The 19,732-nt window shown below is 44.9% G+C and overlaps 1 protein-coding gene across 1 annotated transcript in view; it reads right to left on the bottom strand.

The window, feature by feature from the left end:
- The window catches only part of NRG4 (neuregulin 4), a 40,947-nt gene extending 27,368 nt beyond the window's left edge, over positions 1-13,579 (bottom strand). The window contains exons 1-2 of the mRNA XM_066635470.1: positions 13,516-13,579; positions 11,635-11,755 (exon numbers count right to left, since the gene is read on the bottom strand). The gene's annotated coding sequence lies outside the window, so the exon portion shown is untranslated. The remainder of the gene's footprint in view (positions 1-11,634; positions 11,756-13,515) is intronic.
- Positions 13,580-19,732: the final 6,153 nt, after the last annotated feature.

Genomic DNA, 19,732 nt, shown 5'->3' on the forward strand with positions numbered 1-19,732 from the left:
TTCTCTGTGGTTTCAGAATTCATGACAAGGATGGTCTCTTCCAAAATGACAAGGATGATCTCTCCCATCAGAACCAACTTTGCTCAGCTAGTCAAAAATTACATAATTTCAGTGCCTGCAGCCTCACTGTTTTTAGGCATATGGGTGAAAGTACTTAACCTAAGCCTAACTGAAACCTTTATGCAACATGTCGCTTCATTGCTTAGACTATTTTCTGCCTGCAGCTGAAACCATAACCTCTCTGAGGGCTTATTTACACAATTAGGCTGGCTTGATTCATATTCACTGTAGCTCTCAGGTGTCCCTAGTTATCAGGGGTATCCCTGATATGATTAACCTGATATTTTATCTGTTTCTCAGCCTTGCAAAATCCTTAGCTCTCCCTCTCCCCTCCCCCCCTGTTAATCTAGCTATGCTGGTAACTATGGCGAGGGTATATATACCACCTGTACAATGGCATCTGAGCTGGCTACTCATTTCCTTCCTGGTCCAGTTCAGGTAGTGGTGCCTCTCCCTACAAAATGGTTTGGGGGCCATCTATAGAATCCAAGACTGGCCCCAAACCCTCCAATGCCTTGAGGCAGTGGGCCAAATGCTACCCCGTCTCGCTGCACCCAATGATGCCCCCATGTGGTTATCTGCTTGTTGGCATCTCTGCTGCTGCTCTTCCCTCCACTGCTCCCTGGGTTAAAAAGGAAGAGGGCAATGGAACAGAGAGGAAGTGTAGAGGAGAATGGTGGGTTAGACCCTAGCCTCAGTTGACCTAATGAACAGACATCATTTAGGATTCAAAGTAGGGCATATTCTGAGGTGACCCGTACTATAGAATTATCTTTTTAGAGAAAGTTTCTCCAGTAGAAATTCACTTATCATCACCACCTCCATTTGAAGGAGTGGCTGTTTTTCATTATTTCATAAATACTTATAGTTGGTTTCCTGACGTATCTGAAAGCTCATTTTTAAACATTCTCACATGCACTATTTTGAATCAAATCCAAGTTGGTATCCCATGCTGGAAGATGTTGGCATCCCATATTGTCCCTGACTATCCCTTACCCAGAAAATTTTTGTCTCTCATTTTGGAGGTGAGAGGTATGGTTGGTGTCCCAAATCTAAACAGCACCTCAGAGTGGACCAAGGACCAAAAAGGACCAACAAAACATGTAAATGAAGGTCTTAGACTAGGGGTGTCAGACTCGTTTCATACAGAGGGCCAAAGTTAGCATTAAGGGCTTCTGCTGAGGACCGGAAGTGATGTCATTAAGCAGAAAGTGACATCATTAAGCAGCTAATGGCCAGAAATCAGATCTTGTTCTCATATAGAAACTTATTAACTGCTAATGACAGAAAAGAAAGTATGCAAATCTTGATCATATTTCAAGATTTGGGAAAGCCCAATTTTCATGTGTGCTGCCATTTCAGCTGTAACACCTCAGCAGCTGAGAGCCTGAGGGCCAAATAAAAAGCTTCTGGGGGCCGCATCTGGCTCCCGGGCCTTATGTTTGACACCCCTGCCTTAGACCTCCATTTCCAAAGGGATAGTCTTTTGTGGCAAAAACAACAAAGAGTCTTATGCACCTTACAGACTAGCCATTTTATTCCAGCATCAGCTTTGTGGACTACAGTCCACCATCAGATGCATTTTATGAAGCAGTCTGTTGTCTAGAAAGGGTTATGCTGATATATATTGGTTAGTCTTTAAGGTTAGTCTTCTGTTGTGAAGACAGTGTAACAGAGACACAGTGCACCCACTCCATAAAACCCATTCATACCAGATAAATGGTTGGCAACCTTCAGTCTTGAAAGACTATGGTATAAGCCTACAGCACCTGGTATTCCCAAGCGGTCTCCCATCCAAGTACTAACCAGGCCTGACCCTGCTTAGCTTCCGAGATCAGGTATGTGCAGGGTAATAGTTGCTGCTAGAGTTGTTAAGTTAATTTCTAAGGCACTTTGAACTACCTCAAAGTGAACCAACATCTCCAGAGAGTGGACAGATAAAGTCCCCAGAGGGGGATGGAACCAATGGTGGATCCCCAGTCTCACACTTAATTGATTGATTGGGGTCCTGGCACGAAAAGGTTGAAGACCACTGCCCTAGCCCACCACACTTTTCTTCTCCACACTTCCTCTTTCACTCTGTCCCCCTTTTCCTTTTCCAATCCATGGAGTAGGAGGTGGGGGGGGCATCATTTGGGGCCAGAAGACCTTTGGCCAGACCTATCCTGGAGATATGTTTTTCATTATTTTGCAAATAGTTACAGACTGAAGGCCCAATCCTATCCAATTTTCCAGTGCCAGTGAAGCCGTGCCAATGGGGTGTGCACTGCATCCTGTGGTGGGGCAGCAGTCACAGAGGCCTCCTCAAGGTAAGGGAACATTACCCTGCATCGGGGCTGCATTGCGGCTACACCGGTGCTGGCAAGTTGGATAGGATTGGGCCCCGAGCTTCCTGACGGGCTAAGGCAACATATCTGAAGGTTTATTTTTAAACATTCTCACGGCACTATTTTGAATTAAATTTGTTCCAGCATCTTCCAGAATTCGACATACAATCAACTGTTTGCACTGGGGGAGGAAAAACCTGATCTCTTCCCCATCCTTCAAGCCACTTGCATTTTGCATGTGCAGCCATGGAAACCGCTCACACACAAAGGAGAGCATGCCGTTTTGCATTACAAACAGGCAAGCTGAACCAATGTGAAAAAAATGCATACATCGCTGAATCTCTAGCAGCAACTGATTGTTTCAGAGAAACATTTTGTTACATAGTGTAGGAAATAATCTCTCTATCTAGAAACAGCAGGATGACTCACTTTGTTTGCAAAATGATATCACTGTACTCGGAGCCCCTGTCGTAAAAAAAAAATGCTGTGACACATCAATTGAGATAGTAAAGGGAGTCCTAAAGGTTTCTCTGGGGCACCCTTTTGTTCTATCCTTTCCCCCACCAGTGCACTTCCTCTGAGAAAGACCCATTAAAGTCAGCAAATAAAAAAAAAGAGAAATTACATATGGCCTAGTGCTCTGAAAGGGCTCTTTAATGGAACTTGTTATGTACTGGATATTGAATGGGCCGGGCAGCCTAATCCTAACCTGCACTGGAACAGGCAGGCCAAATGGCCTGTGGTGTATCCAGCACAATGCAGGTGCTGGTAGGAGGGCAACTTGGGGTAAAGGGATATTTTCCCCCTTACCCCGTGTAGCACTCCAGCAATCCCTATGGGGATACTTGGATCTGTGCCAGCAAAATCACTGGCACGAAACAGAGCAGCCCATGTAAGGCCAATCAGGCCAGGAAAAGGGATCAGGATTTGGCCTGCACTGCCGCAGCCAGTCCTACTCCCCTCCCGGGCCCAATCTGCCTCTCGGGCCACCCCCCCAACCAGAAACCTCTCTCCCCATCCTCGGAACACCCTCCCACCATCCTGTCCCACCCCCGGCACCAGCTTGCCTGAGCCTACACAAACTTACCCCCTCTAGCCGAGGATCTGGTGTCCATGGGCCTCTAGAAGGGGCGTGAACATGCTTTATGGCACATTTGCAACACTCCTGGGCCAGTGCAATGTTGTCTAATGCAACATTAGGATTGTGCTCTATGTGCAACTTCAGCTAGGTTTCAATTAGTAGCTGCCTATGAGGCAGTCATCTATTAGTATCTATTAGTTTTGGTTTACTTAATAGAATGACCCCAGTCTTATGTGTGTGCGGTGTCCTTTGGGTTGCTTGTAAGATTTCCAGGCAGCATCTTACAGAACTGGCATACTGTCTGTTGCTAAAAAACCTGGAAAACAGTTTCTTGGATGCCAAAGTTGAGGTTGGCTGAGGGCACAAGAATTGCTAGCTAAGGCTCTGCTCTTTGTATTAGCACAGGGCTCCCAGATTCAACTAGCTGCTAAACAAACACAGCCAGGCAGGTAGCCCAGACTCAAAGTCAGCAAATTGGACTAGTGTAAATATTTAGGCAAGGAGTGAAGAATTGGAGCCAGGATTGCATTTGTGTTGATAAAGCAGGAATAAAACAGAATTTATTTCTTAGCCCTCACCATGGCTTCTAGTTTTCACTGCGGCATATTCTTCTCCTTAAATGCCTGGGTTTCTAGAGCTGAAAAATAATAATGAGCTTACCCTCTTAGCCAAATCTATCCTCTTCTTTTCCCTTTGGAATTAAATCTTTTCTGACCGGTCCTTCTTTGACTTCACCATTCTATGTAATCACATGATAGTTTATTTTTAAGAATTTTTTTTTTGTATTGGCAACCTTCAGTCTCGAAAGACTATGGTATCGCGCTCTGAAAGGTGGTTCTGGCACAGCGTCCAGTGTGGCTGAAAAGGCCAATCCGGGAGTGACAATCCCTTCCACACCGGGAGCAAGTGCAGTCTGTCCCTGGTCTGTCTTTAAGAATACTGTATAAGAAAAGCCCACTTTGACCGGATCATAGGTCCATCAAATGGGGTTGCCAACCCTCCAGGGTTGATCTGGAGTCTCCAGGAATCAGTATCAATCTCCAGGTGGCTAGTAAAAGCAATTCTGGAGACTGATAAAGTTCTTCATAGTAGCAGCATTATGACTTAGCACAACATAAATTGGGATTTTAAAAGTGGGTCCCAAAATCAGCATCCAAGTGCCGCCAACTAGGACTCAGAGCCAACAAGCACTGATGACCTGATGAAAAAAGATGGCAGTCACCAGTACAGTCGCTGCATGTTCCAAATTACTGTTGTTACCACTGCTGATGTAGTAATTCCCCCCCCCCCCCAACTGCTTGTGGTGCCTTACTTTTGCAGTAGCCTGGAAAATTCTTTGGCAACTGCACTACTGCTTCCCAGTGGTGTCGCAAGGGGCTGCAAAGTCCAAGGCGGTGACATTGTGGCATCACGTGATATCAAGCCATCACATCTAGGTTTGGCAAAGAAGCTCTGGAATGTAGAAGTGACCACTCCAAGCTTGGCAGAGTCACCAAGGAAGGGCACTAAAGAAGGGTACCTGCTGCCACCATTTTGACTGGCCCTCATGCAGCACCCTTTCCAGCCTGGTACCTGGGACAGTCCCCTGCTCCCCGCTTGCTATGCCACTGCTGGTTCCTATAATTTTTGTTTGCCTATAATGAGATATGTCTGTCCCCAACACTTCTCATGACACAACTGTGAAGATCAGTGCATTGTATTAGGGGTAAACAAAGATGGCAGTTGCCTATACTCCCCCAACACCGGTCAACACTGGAGCTGGCAAAAGAAATAAATGGAGAGCAAAAAAGAAAACCCACACAAAACTCCCAATATCCCCTACTCCTTCTACCCCGACATGACAGAACATAGGATAGAGACCAAACTCTGCAGCCATTCACAGCACTCTCGCCCTCATGTACTTGAACCCCTGCCACAGAGACCAAAACTCAGGTGATAGGGTGCACGGTATGGGGCTACACCTCTCTGTCCTCACATTGTGCACCCACAATTCAAGCAAAAGAGAATGTAGGTGATGGGAACTATGGGAAAGGGCATTTTGCACACCAAGAAAGCACTTTGCACATACTGCCTGCTGTCCTCAGAATGTATATGGGAAAAGAACTTTGACCCTAACACTTGACTTTTCAGAATTCTCCTCCCTGATGCTGCCCAATAAAGACTTTGACTACATTCTTATAGATCAGGGGTGTCAAACATAAGGCCTGGGGGCTGGATGTGGCCCCCAGAAGCTTTTTATTTGGCCCTCAGGCTCTCAGCTGCTGAGGTGTTACCACTGAAATGGCAACCAACATGAAAATTGGGCTTTCCCAAATCTTGAAATGTGATCAAGATTTGTGTATTTTCTCTTCTGTCATTTGCAGTTAATAAGTTTCTGTATGAGAACAAGGTCTGATTTCTGGCCATTAGCTGCTTAATGATGTCACTTTCTGCTTAATGACATTACTTCCGGTCCTCAGCAGAAGCCCTTAATGCTAACTTCGGCCCTCTGTATGAAATGAGTTTGACACCCCTGTTATAGATGCTAGTATTAGGGATCCCTACTCCCTGTCCTAGTTATTTCTCACTTCAATTGACCTCAGGGTGCAGAGGAAGAAGTACTCTACTATTAAGTTCAGGGCCTGCGTTGTTCCCACTCTCTGACTTCAGAGGCTCCAGCATACATGGGGAGGGGACAGGATTCTCACCGCTCACAACCAGCCTATTCATAGTGGCCGTGTTGAATGAGGCAGTCAGTTGAGGAGGGGAGCATGATAATGGCTACACTCATTGATAAGTAGCAGGGTCAGCAATGACGCAAATGAGCGTGGGGTGTGTGTGTGTGTGTGTCTAGATGGCGAAGCACAACCTGTCACATGCAAGCCAATGATTGGTCCAAGCAGTGCTCTTTCTGACTGGCTCATGTTCTCCTAGTCTGCCTGTTTGTAGCCCTTCCAAATCCATTCTAGTCAAGAGTTCATGTTTTGGTGCAAGATGTCCCATACACAGGAGTTCTCCTTCCTTCCATTCAATATGCAGGTCCTTTTCGTTTATATGGCTGAAGGAAGCGGTTGCCAGTGGTTGACCACTGGGGAGGGGGTTGACAGAGTTGCACCTCCCTGGGGTTTTTATAGCTCCTTTTTGCTCCCCCCACTGTGAGCTAGACTAACATATGACACATTCTATGGTTAAGCAAGTTTAGCTAAGTTGGGGGCTTATAGCACAATCCTATGTGTGGTTTCTCAGATGTCTCATTGTGTTCAATGAGTCTTACTCCCAAGCAGTAGCGTAGCTAGAGGGGGTGCAAAGCACTAAGCTTTGCAGGAAGCCTCACTGCACCATGCAAGTGGCCCCTCTCCTTCGGAGCCATTTCAGGCCATGAGAGCAAAACAGAGCATACACCTCTGTTTTGCTCTAGAGGTCCAGAATGGCTGTGAAGTGGAGGGGGAGGGGCCGGTTGCAGGATGTGGTGAGGCTCCCTTCAAAACCTAATGCTTTGCATCCCCTCTAGCTATGCTACTGCTCCCAGGAAAGTGTTCCTAGGATTGCAGTCTCAATTTGAGTATAGGATTGCCCATGTGGAGAGCCAGTTCTTATGATAGGCCTTGTGCTAAAACCACCACCACAAAAAAAAAAAAAACACCTGAGAAAGTATTGGGAGGAAAAAAATATGTAAGGATCTCCCACAACCAATAACAGCTGCACTCTATTTTTGTCCAAAAAAGCCATCCATAAGAGTTGGATTTCATGATCCAATGAGACCTTGTGCTAAGCTAGTGGAAGAAAGCACTGTAAGAAGAGGGATGAGGGGGGTAGACCAACAAGGTAAACACTTCTATCCCCTTAGGAAAAGTGTTCATCTTACAGTGCTTCATTTCACTCTAACCTTGACATAAAAAGAATTCTTGCCTTCAAGGTGCTTGCGGTTCTGTTCAAAAAATCATTGCACATGCCATGACAAAAGCGCTTTAAGGCAAAGCTGCAGTAGCGGGGACTCATGGCTACAACCCTATACACGCACACCTGGGAATATATTCAACTGAACTTACTGAGATTTACTTCTGAGTAAATATGCATCGGATTGTGCTGCGAGTCTGTCTGCAGGACATAATCTGAACTGCCCTAAACGGCAGCGCTTAGGGGTTCCGGCAAAATCACAAGCAACCACTACTCTTTATATAGTGGTTCACTCTTTGTATAGTGGTATATATTGAGGTTCTAGATCAGAAGCAGGTGCCTAACTGTAAAAACAAAACAAAAAAACTTGGAAAAGAAATCTCCCTAGGTCAGTTGTGGAAACAAATAACATTAATAAAAAGAAATGTATGAAGGATGTGTTTTTATTCTAGTGCTTGGGAGTCTGGAATGGTCCTCCTTCTCTACTGAAGGCCTTTGGGTGCCCAAACCTTCCAGGACTAGGCATCCATGTAGCCGGCTCAGCTACAAGCGACAGTGCTTCTCTCCCTTCACTCACTCACCTCTTCCTCAGCTGCTGCTGCTCCTCTTTCCTCCCATTCCTTAGATTCAAAAAGGAAGTGGAGAAGGGAGCAGAAGGGGAAGTGTGGAGGACAGTAATGGACCACAGTGTATGATGCTCTAGCCCAGGGGTGTTCAAATTTTTTGGCAGGAGGGCCACATCATCTCTCTGCCACTGTGTCCAGGGCCGGGAAAATAAAGAATTAATTTATATTTCAAATTTGAATAAATTTAAACAAATGAATATATTAGAGATGGCACTTATATGATTGAATGAAGGTCTTGCAATAAAGCAAGGCCAGCCTTTCCTTTGCTGCTGCTGCTGCATCACAGATGTGAAACAGCAAGCAGTGGAGGGAGTCCTCATCCTGCTCAAGCGAGAGGTCAAACCGTTGACTGAGAGCTGAGAGCAGTTGCATCAGGCCAGTGCGGGCTCCAGCAAGGCTCCAGAGGGCCAGAGGCTCATTGGAGACTGGGGGCTCCCTGAGGGCTGGATTGGGAATCCGTGAGGGCCACAAATGGCCCCAGGGCTAGGGTTTGGGCACCCCTGCTCTAGCCCACCACTCTCCTCTTTTCCACACCATTCTTCCTCTTCCTTTTTGAATCTAGGGAGCAGCAAGAGGAGTGCAGCTAGCCTTCAGTAAGAGAGGGCAGCATCTGGTGCAGCAACCCAAATGCCAGGAGGGCTCCTCATGGTGCCTAGGCTATGGAATGTCCTCCTACCAACAATTTGTTTTGCACCCTCCTTGATGGTGTCAGTCACAGGTTTAAAACACTTATTTATGCAAATGTTAATAGGGTTTAAGACCCCTTGACTCTATTTTGTATGACTGGTTTGCATTTTGGCTGCCACGGTCTTTCTATTGCTGTTTGTTTTAATCATTTTTATGTGTATTGGCAGTGTTTTTTAAAATCATGTTGTGAACCAACTTGCAAATTGAAATGGAGAGGAGAAGTCTTTTAAATAGCAAATACATATTTGCTATAAGGAAACAATCCCCCCTCCCCTGTCAGCTTGGCTAACTACTTGTTTTAATCTCCTTCATATATATATATGAAGGATATATATATTTATTCAATGGAGGGCAACTCAGCAAGGAACTTCTCCCACTCTTCATGTGCAGATTTAGTGCCAATTCACACGGGGAATGTTGTAAGGAATGTTGTAAGGAGTGGGTAAGGAATTCCTCACCCACTCTGGACCTTGAGTTGGGGTGACAGGGCAGCTTGATCTTGACTCCATCTGCTATGAGAGTAGCCAGGGAAGGGACCTGCACAGATTCAGAGGACTTCGGGGGCAGTCTTTTGGCACCTGGGGCCCATAAATTTTTGGCATCCATCCAGGACCAAACAGTAACAGTCATGACATGAAAGGAATGGTTAAAGTGCAGAGGATGACCATTTTGAAATAAAATAAAATACAGACACACATACATGCACAAGCACACGCAAACTCTGTTATATGTATATTTATATATGACTTTGTAAATAAAATCAGACCAATTCTCTTGTGGCTACCCGCAGCCAGGCTCAACCCTGCTGCCATCTTGATGCAGCCTCTCAGATACGCTCCCCGTAGTTTGGCACCCAGGGCTGCCCCCCCCCCCGCAACCTTCTTTGTATGCCACTGCCTGACAGGTAGCTATGTTAATCCATTGCAGCAAAAACAATAAAATTCTTATGCACCTTAAAGACTGACATATCTGTTTCAGAATAAGCTCTTGTGTGCTACAGTCCATATGTCCTGCACATGGGTGGGTGGTTTGCTTGGTGGATGATTGACTACTGATCTTTTGATCTCTACCCAGTCGATATTGCTACTGATGCCAAGTCCACTCCAAGATTATTATTGCTGCAACTGCTGGTATTATCCCCTTTCGGTTGTGCTCAGCCTGATGCAACAGCTAGCAAGGAGAAGCTGTAAAATACAGTGATAAAACTTTGTAGTTCTTAGAAGTTGGTGACTCTATTATTTTCTCTGGTTTTGTTTTCCTTGGATGCTACTCTGGTAACTATACCTACACAGAAAACGATCCACAAGGCATTTTTTCCCTGTGCAAGGAGGTACATTGTTAACAACAAGATTACATTAACTGATTACAGTCAGGTTTTACTAGAGTGAGAGAGAGAATGCCTTTCTCCTACACACAGTCCCCAACCACATGCAAGCCATTTTTCTTTGTCAAGGGATTGTTATCACTTTTCAAACCAAAGAGCAGAAATGATAAGTTGTAAAACCTAGGAGTAGGAGGACTGAGTAAAAACCACACAATCAGATAAGCAGTTCTTTTTCCTGTTTCTTTCTGAAAACAAACCGCATCTCTTTGGACACTTTAAGTACTTATCAAAATGGGGACACTGCCTTACGTAGGCACATAGGACACATAGGAGGGAATGCCTCTTGTAAGATGGCCTCACCTGCAACATAGGCACACACCATCAAAAAATAGTAAAATAGGCTTTAAAAAAAAGCTAATGTTTCACTTATATGTAAATATACACATTTACTTTTATAACAAAAAAGAAACTTTAATTGATGCACAGCATAATCCTAACCTCCAGATTAAGCCAGCACAAGTGACCCAGGGGTGTAGCAAACATGCTGTAGGGCACATTTGTGCCATCTTTAGAGTCGGGGAACCCAGCACAAGGAGTGGCACTGGCCTTCCCATGCTGGATCTAGGCCCAGCAGGGTAAGTTTGTGTGGGTCGACACAGAGGTCTGGGGGGGCATGGAGAAGAGGCAGGGAGGAGGTGTTAAGGTTCTTTCCCAGAGAGATCTGTACAGGTGTCACATGTGTGGCTTCTAGGAAGAAGCTAAAAGCTTTTTTATTTGGCAAGAATCTCCTGATTTTGAGGCTGCTTCAATTTGTGCTGTTTCTACTGGTTTTAATACTATTTTAGTTATTATGGATGTTTTAATATATGTTATGGTAGTTTATTCTAGTTTTAATTTTTCTTGTAAATCACTTAGATCTCTTGGAAAAGTGGTCTAAAAATGGATAATAAAAATAAAACATAAGAACAGCCCCACTGGATCAGCCCATAGGCCCATCTAGTCCAGCTTTCTGTATCTCACAGCGGCCCACCAAATGCCCCAGGGAGCACACCAGATAACAAGAGACCTCATCCTGGTGCCCTCCCTTGCATCTGGCATTCTGACATAGCCCATTTCTAAAATCAGGAGGTTGCACATACACATCATGGCTTGTAACCCGCAATGGATTTTTCCTCCAGAAGCTTGTCCAATCCCCTTTTAAAGGCGTCCAGGCCAGATGCCGTCACCACATCCTGTGGCAAGGAGTTCCACAGACCAACCACACGCTGAGTAAAGAAATATTTTCTCTTGTCTGTTCTAACTCTCCCAACACTCAATTTTAGTGGATGTCCCCGGTTCTGGTGTTATGTGAGAGTGTAAAGAACATCTCCCTATCCACTCTGTCCATCCCCTGCATAATTTTGTATGTCTCAATCATGTCCCCCCTCAGGCGTCTCTTTTCTAGGCTGAAGAGGCCCAAATGCCGTAGCCTTTCCTCGTAAGGAAGGTGCGCCAGCCCCGTAATCATCTTAGTCGCTCTCTTTTGCACCTTTTCCTTTTCCACTATGTCCTTTTTGAGATGCGGCGACCAGAACTGGACAGAATACTCCAGGTGTGGCCTTACCATAGATTTGTACAACGGCATTATAATATTAACCGTTTTGTTCTCAATACCTTTCCTAATGATCCCAAGCATAGAATTGGCCTTCTTCACTGATTGGATCATGTCCCACATGTCTGCCTGTTCAACTTCTTTTCCTGAACCACTTTGCCGGAGTGGGTGGGAGGAGGAAATCTGAGAAGAACAGGAAAGTAAATAGACTTATTTTTGGAGAATCTGTAACCTTTCATTAGAGAAAGGCCCTTTGTGATCTTTCATCCCCCTAAATGCCCCTGGCCCCACGTACAGAACTCTATGAAGTTCTGCCAGTAGGGGCTTTGTGACATTACAAAGGGAGACTCCAGTATGAAGCTGCTACTTGGAATTCATATACAGATTTGACGTTATCAGACTTGGAGTGAACAGAAGCTGGAACCCCTAGCTCACCAGAGGAAGTCATTGTTATGCTGTTTATCATGCTTTGCCTGTTCATTACCAGTTAGGAGTGGATCATGCTCACTCTGATTGGGCCTTTAACCCCTTTGACAATTCTTACTTTATTCCATTTTTAATCCCATCTTTTCTCTAAGGAGCTCAGAGAGGCATACATGGATCTCTCCTCATCCTGCCCCTCCCCCTTCTAATCCTTCGAACAATGTTATGAAGCAGGTTTATTTATTAAAAATAGTAAGCTGCCTTTTGCTTATACAACACCCAAACTAGTGTACAGCCCAAAACTGCACAGCAATCCATGCATATAAATATAGCAAAAAATAAAACCACAAGTTATTAAATCAGCAGTCACAAGCATAGCCATTGCCAGTGGTTCCCAAGCTGTGAGCTGTGGCTCCCCGGGGAGCCACGGAAACCAGTCAGTACCCCCCCCCCAAAAGGAGGCAAGAGGAAAAAGGGGGGTGGCTGAAAGGGAATGGGTATTTTTATTTTTTAATCAATTTTTGGAGACAAAGCCATCAAGAGTGGCTTTTTTTTTTGAAGGGGGAGGGAAAAGAGAATGGTGAAGATTATTAATTATTAACAGTATTTATATACCGCTTTTCAACTAAAAGTTCACAAAGCGGTTTACAGAGAAAAATCAAATAAATAATGGCTCCCTGTCCCAAAAGGGCTCACAATCTAAAAAGATGCAAAAAGAACACCAGCAGACAGCCACCAGAACAGACAGTGCTAGGGTGAGGTGGGCCAGTTACTCTCCCCCTGCTAAAAAGAGGAACACCCACTTGAAAGAGTGCCTCTTACCCAATTAGCAGGGGTTAATTGTTGGTTAAGCTGACAGACCCAGCCTATGTAGGTCTACTCAGAAGTAAGTCCCATTTGAGTCAATGGGGCTTACTCCCAGGAAAGTGCGAGTAGAATTGCAGCCACCAACGCAATCTAGGTGGGACCAGGGGGGTTTCACCGCCCCCAGCCAGCAGTTTGCCCCCCCCTTAGAATTTTTTCCAAACCTGTCCTCTTTTTGTCTAGTCTGGCGTCACTTAGGGATGATTTGAAGTCCTTTTGGCAACTTTTTTTCATGCACAGGACAAAAGAGGGCGTGGTGCTTCTGGCAGGGATGGGGGAGAGGGAGAGAGAGAGCTCGCGGATGTAGAGTAAAACATAACTCCTTGGAAGTTAGGATCTCTAGTCACCCTCCCCCCATCCAGAGCACATGGAGAGCAGGGCTGGTCAAGACAAGCTACAAGGAAGATAGGGAGAGATTTCTACTTGTACTGGTGGGGTGGGGAGGATGCTATTTCTTCTACTGTGGAACATGCTAATTATTACAAGGTATTGCTGTGGCGGGGCAGGGAGAAACATTTCTGTTTGGAGAAATCATGGTGGGGTTTTTGCCTTTCATATATATTTTTAAAATTAATGGCTGCTGCTTGGGGACTGGGGAGACCCTTTTTCTGATGGGGAAAGCATGCACCCTCCACATCTCACGCTGCCCCACCCACCTCATTCACAGCCGAAGAAAAGCAGCAATTTAGGAGACAAGCATGTGCAGCTGAGGAAAGCAGATATGGCCACTTCTCTCCTCCAGATGCCTCAAGATGCTAGCCACGCCTCCGCAGGGCTGGCCGGAAGCACAGATTAAATAACTCAGCTGTTTATCTTAAATCACTGTCCTGCAGATAGAACATCATGCTGCCAATGCTTATATTATTTTATTTTAATAAAATTTATTAATAAATTTGTCTCAACGCGGTTGATTTGTCTCAACGCGATTTTGTTTTAACGCGAATGGGTCACCTTTGCCCTGCGCTGTGTCTGGATGCAAGGGCATGAGATTTAGGCTACAATCTTCTCCATGCTTTCCTGGGAGTTAGCACCATTGACTAGAATGGGACTTACTTTATTGGAATCCTGGAAGATCTGGCAAGAAGGTAGATGTGGTGTCAGCAGTGGCCCCTTTAAGGCCTGGGCATCCAGCAGCGTGTGCTGCACAGCTGCAGCCACTGGAAGGCAATAGGGCCCTCAGAGATATAAGGAACACCTGAGGCAGGAAGGGGGTGTGGGTTGGAGAAGGTCACAGTATTGTCCTGGCATCTCTGCCTACTGGAACTGTAAGCTGAGGGTTTCCCTTTGTTGAAGGAAAGCAAAGTGAGTAATATGATTTTTATATTCTTACTGAGATGGATGCTGGTATCAGAGGGGACACTACAATACCTTTCTTTGTAACTGGCAAAAACTGAAAAAGTGTTGGTTCTTTGGACTACCTTTTGTAAGAAATTTTCACCATCCCTTTATCCATTGTAGACCAGAATATTGAACATATGCTTCTGGCTCATGGTGGGATCACTGTCTATGAGTGCATAGCCAACAACTGTTCACATTTGCCCCCCAATGTGCCAGTTTGTTAACAATGACCTGTAGGACTCCAGTTTAGGAGATAGAATGGGATGGAAACCTACAACCCTTGTTAAGGTTATTAATCACCGTTAGGAGCAAACACAGCCACAATCTCTCACCTTGTCAGGGAAGCTCAAACTCCTTCCTTAATCATTTTGTGCAGTTCACAGACTAATACAGGTAAACTTCACAGATTACCTGAGAAAGAAAGTGGTCTGGGAGGTGGTCAGTGTTGTACTAGAAAAAGCAAGGAGTTGCTCTGGCCAATTGGCACCACGTTTACATTTGCCCAGTTTATGTACCCTTCAGCTTGGGTGGTGGACAGTCAGTATAATGGGCACAATACTTTGGATGATGCAGGACCCAGGCAAAGGAGGGATTTGTCTTGGTGCATAAGAATCTTACTAGTGGGGCTTTGGGATCAGGTATAGGCAGTGCTTTTTTTGTAAAAAAAAAAAAAGGTGCAGGAACTAACAACTTATTTATTTTTAAACCATTTATTGGAGAAATAAGTAATAAGATACAACTAGATGTAGTAAATAACTACACACACACACGTCCATCCCGTGTGAGCTCCCTGATAGCAAAAGCACTCCTGCCACAGCTGGAGTGAAACACCCCATTTTTTTAGGTGGGGAGGTGCTCCATTGGGCTATAGGAAAGCCTATAGTTAAAGTGTTCAAAACTAATATATAAGGTCTTGAGCCCAGCTGGTGGCCATCAGTGCCTCAAGTATTAGTTCCAAACACTTTGAGCCTAAGAGCACTGGTGGCTCAATTGTTAAAGTGTTGGTCTGTGGAGCCAGAGGCTAGTGGTTCAAATCCCTATGAGGAATAAATTTTCTTTTTTGGTGGGGAGGTGCTCCATGGCTGCAAAATATAAAGATTGGTTGCCAGTTGCTAAAAGGGCAGCCAGTTGAGGCTGCAAAACTCCTCAAAGTTCAGTCCCAGGCAGGTTCTTTTTTGACCTTTTTTTTTTTTTTTAAATCCCAGGTAGGACTTAACCCACAGCCTCCAGCAGGGGGCTCACTCCAGGAGCTTAACTGTGGGTTAAGTCCTACCTGGCTCAAAGTGTTTGGAACTAATACTTGAGGCACTGATGGCCACCAGTTGGGCTCAAGACCTTATATATTAGTTCTGAACACTTTGGCAATAGGCTTTCCTATAGCCCAATGGAGAGAGTGCTGGGCTGTGGAACACAAGGTTGGAGGTTTGAATCCCTCCCTAGCCAGCAGTGCAGGGTGGGGTGGTGCAGGCAGGGAAAAAAGGTGGAGGCAGGGAGGAGGGAAAAAGGGGGTGGGGTGGTGCAGGCAGGGAAAAAAGGTGGGGGCAGGTGCGTTCTATTACAAAAAAAGCCCTGGGTATAGGTATCTTTGAACCTTTTGACCCACTAAATGTCTAAACCGTTGATGGGTTCTATGCAATCACCTCACTGTAAATACTAGTATTATATTTCAATCACTCCAACACCCTCACATTGATTCCCACTTATCTCCACCCAAAGGTTTCTTTTAAAGGACAACTTGAGTCCATCCTGATTGCCTTGGTCTCTCCCCCTGGTAACTGTACAATTCTCAAGGTGGAACCACCTTCACACGAGAATGATGTATCAGCTTCTGCTTCTCTCCAATCTTGATGGCTGTGTGGGTTGTCAGCAGCACCTGGTATGGACTGTCCCACCTGGCTTGAAAAGGCTCATCACTTTCTCACCAGGACCCAGTTTCCAGGCAGAACAGGATGAATGGGGGACTCCAATGGCGAGGGTCGAGTGTCTGCGACATAACTGAAAAGTGAAAATAATACATGGGAGAGACTCTGCACACATTTTATCAGTTGTACATTTCTTGCCTCTCACTGTCCCAGAGTCATAATCCCTGCCAGGGGCCAAGGTGTCTCATACCAATTCAAAGGGCTCAGTTTTATCCATCCCCCCCCCCCCCCAGCTAGCTCTTAGCCTGATCAATGAAATTGGAAGAGCATGTGGCCATGTAGCATTTTGGTGCTACTTGGGAGCAGCTTAAGATGCTGCTTTGATGTTGCAGAGAAGCCATAGCAAGAATTAGACAACAGACACAGGTTTCAGAGAGGTTGAAAGTGCTGGAAGCAGGAGCAAGAATGAAATCAAGGGAGAAGTGAAGTCTCCCAGCTCCGGACCCAGCTTTTTATTAAGTCTCAAAACACATGATATAAGGTTACGTAGTAGGGAAATTTCCACAAAGGATGCTACCTTGCTGCCTACTAGCTAGTTCTAGCTTAACTGCAAACACATTCCTAGATAAGATTCTCCTTCATAGCATTCTGCTACTCACAGGCACAGAGTTCAATGCCCCAACATATTTTCAAGGGCAGTTGAGTGTGCCCAACTGCGCAGGTGTGTTACGTGAAAATCCCCTTTTTCCCTTCCAAGTTGTGTTTTTATATCTAGTTATGTATTTTGGACTAAAATGCAGGCCTAAAACTTCTCTTTCAGGCCACAAAGGGAGTCAAATCTTAAGCTCACTCATCTCTCATGTTGATTGTCAGTCTGGGAAGACTCATTTTCTCCAGAGACACTGGAAATGTCTTTATTGCTTAAGTCAATCACTGAATATGCAAACACCTTAAAGGAGGAGGACTTTGGCAGCAAAGTCTACCACCTATTGTTAACTAAATTACAGCCATTAAGCCACCTCCAGCCTCAAATCCTGTAGCAACAGGAAGTAAGCTACTCCCCCTCCCCCAGAGCCAAGTTTTGCTGATAACTGAGTTCTGGACTCTTCCACCTTTTCTTTACATACTCCACGTGTACCATTGTGTGTTACTGAGCATGCCCACAGCTCTGGGATACTTCCGGTCAGTTTAGATCAACTTCCAAGTCCAAGACAAATCTTATAAGAGAGAACTCAGAGCACATGCGGTCTCTCTCTGACTGCCCACCGGCCGGAGTGGCCAGACTCTTCCTCCAACTCTTCCCCCCCCCCCGGACAGGTAAATATATCGTTGCTTCTAAACTCCCCCCCTTCTTCCCTACCTATTCCTCCCTGCTCCCCCATCTTTAGTCAGCAACTGGGTTTAGCAGATTAAGGAACCCCTATAATACCTCCCTACTTTCTGTCCATTTCTGATTCTTTTTCGGATGCACCCCAAAATACATAGCACACGCATCCACCACTAGTTAGGTACACCAGACCAGTACTAGAAATCTATACTTATCGATTCTCTATGTGTATTATGTTTTACCTTTGTGTATTTTTGCAATAAAAATATAATCCTTTGATTGAAAGTTACCTTTCTCCCAGTCTCATTAAGCTAAACAAGAGATTTCTTTGCTCTACGCTGTCTTGTATCCAGCCTATGGTCCCAAAAGTTTCCAGAAGGCTAATATAAATAATTCCCCTAAACAAAACCGCCTTTTTGGTAACAGTGTGCCTAACTGTCCTTGATGCCAAATATGCTAAGATATCTTACCTCAGTGCCTGTGCATGTAAATACTACATGGCCACTTTAATGAAGTCTCTTGGGTGATCTTGGTCAGATGTCTCTTTAAGAGTCCCCATACATATATTTGCTGTTCAAAAAAAAATGTTAACAAGTTTCCTTTTTGCTTCCTTCGGGACTTTAGTCTTTGCCATGACCTTCACAGCTTGCACTGACAAAGAAGGGAGTCTCCCCCCTCTTCTAACTCTGCCCATGTAGATCCACTACAGTATATCCTTTGTTACACTTTCTTTGACAAAACTCGAGCCATTACGGTACAGAATTTCATCAGGGTTTGGGATTGGCTCTTGGTGTAAAGTAAACCCTCTCCCAGATTTTCTTGAAAGTCTATAGCCTCTAAACAATCATGTTCAGTTGGTTCCTTTGTTTCAGGCAGGAGAGTGGCAGGATTCAGGTGAACCCCTGTTTTTAAGTTGTATCTCTTCATTCTCCACCAACAAAATCTGCACCTGCTATATGTGATTGTTTGACAGGTGGTACAGTCCTTTCATGTCTTTAGCAAGGCATGGGGTGATATTACTGTCACGCTTGGTCCTGGTAGCAGCTTGAGAGCTTCTTTTATCATCAGAGTTTCGAGTGCAACTGCCTTCAGGCATTGGGGCCACCCCCCAGCTACTGCATCCAACAGCTTTGAGAAGAACGCCAAGGGTCGTCTTTGAGGATAAATTTCCAGGGATACTTAGCAATACTTGGAAAACTATTCTTCCATAACTGCTGCTCTTGCTTAAAAAAATGAATATTACCAATCTCACTCTTGCTATCTACAATAAATCTTTCTAAATAACTTGTGCCTTGCCTAGTACATTCATCTCTATCTGCAATCATTCTTCAGGTATTATCACCAACACCTAATGCCGTCATCTTCTAAAGTATGGAAAAGAGATGCCATTAGAGGGGACAGCTAATGTTAGACCAGGGAAGGCCATGGCGGATCATCAGATGGTAAAATGGAAAAAAAAACAAAAAACTACAGACAGGCTTTTGAATACACTGAATATACTGGTTCCCTGACTTATGGAGAATTGACTAGGTGCATTCTCACAGGCATAGTACACCCTTTGTGATGCTTCTACACAGGTGTGATAGTGCTGGGCTGAGAAGAGTTGGCTCTTTTGAACTATGTACATTTTAATACCTGTAGAGACTGCTGAAACTGAACCAATACATATGTAGGAGACATAATGTATAGGAAGTATGCACATTTACTTACCATCCTAACTCCCTATGCGGCAGTGTAGTGGTGCCAATGGGGCACCCACTGTATCCCAGTGATGTGTAGTGAGGTCCAAGGCTGGGGAGGCACAGCTGCAGAGGCACAGTGACGTGTAGTGAGGTCCAAGGCTGGGGACGTGTAGAGCTCGGTGACCCTGAAATGATGTTGCCACCAAACTTCCGTATCACAAACTTCCACCTGTTGTTGAACAGACCAGAGCAGATTTTAAACTTGTCCCCCTTTCTGTAAGAAAAATAATGTACAGATGCTTTTTTTTTTTACAAAACAACAGCAACAACAACAAAAAAACCCAAAAGTGTCCATGGTCTAAAGAACCCATATGCAGGGGAAAATAAATCCACATTAAGATCATGCAGGGGGAGGGGAAAAAAGAGGAAGCGGGGAGCATATGGTAAGATAACATGGAATGAGTGTCTCATTTTGGGTTTGGAAAGGTGGTTTCACAATACTACCTGTGGAGCACTTTGCAAAAAACTCCCAAAGAGCTGCATGCGTGTATTTGTGCAACAGTTTCTGGGGAAGGCACAGGCAAAGTTCTGAATTACACAAAACATTTTGCCAGGTGAGGAAGTCTTCATTATCAAATTCCCAGAGTCCTATTCGACAGAACCT

The sequence above is a fragment of the Tiliqua scincoides genome, chromosome 8 (assembly GCF_035046505.1).
Source record: "Tiliqua scincoides isolate rTilSci1 chromosome 8, rTilSci1.hap2, whole genome shotgun sequence".
Taxonomy (NCBI): Eukaryota; Metazoa; Chordata; class Lepidosauria; order Squamata; family Scincidae; genus Tiliqua; species Tiliqua scincoides.